We start from the raw sequence: 691 nt of genomic DNA, 5'->3' as shown, positions 1-691 counted from the left end.
TACTGTTCTGCTTTCCCTTACGGTGAGGTAAAGAGGTGTAACATCTCCACCCAACAAAGGTTATGCAATTTGTTCCTTTTAAAAAGCATCATCATCTGCTGCTGCAATGCAATGTATTTGTTTGGTGATGTAGTTATGAAAAAAAACTGGCTGTTACTGGACCATGTGTACTTACAAATATGTTACATCACAAATGATATATATATAACCGAAATAACAATGTGAAATGGTTAGCAGGGTTAATGCACTATATATATATATATATATAATCAGTGCATTAACCCTGCTAACCATTTCACATTGTTATTTCAGTTATATATATATATATATATATATATATATATATATATATATATATATATATATATATATATACTGAAATAACAATGTGAAATGGTTAGCAGCGTTAATGCAGTGAACTATGCATTAGCTATTTAGCATTCATTTTAATGTCTATAATATAATAATAAAAAATAAAAATAAAAAAAAAAATCCCCAAAATGATAAGCAGTCATATTTGTGTTTTTGATTTGGACTGGTTGAGGCTGATTCACACTTGTGCGGTGCGAATTCCAGCTCTTTTTTTTTTGTTCTCTGCGAATTTTTAGCTGCAAATTTGCTGACCTGGGAGTGGGGGGGGGGGGGGGATTCCTGTTCAGAACGGAACACATCTGCGAATCAGATGCGTTCC

The sequence above is a fragment of the Rana temporaria genome, chromosome 4, assembly GCF_905171775.1.
Source record: "Rana temporaria chromosome 4, aRanTem1.1, whole genome shotgun sequence".
In the NCBI taxonomy this organism is placed as follows: Eukaryota; Metazoa; Chordata; class Amphibia; order Anura; family Ranidae; genus Rana; species Rana temporaria.
This window is presented reverse-complemented; position numbering follows the sequence as displayed.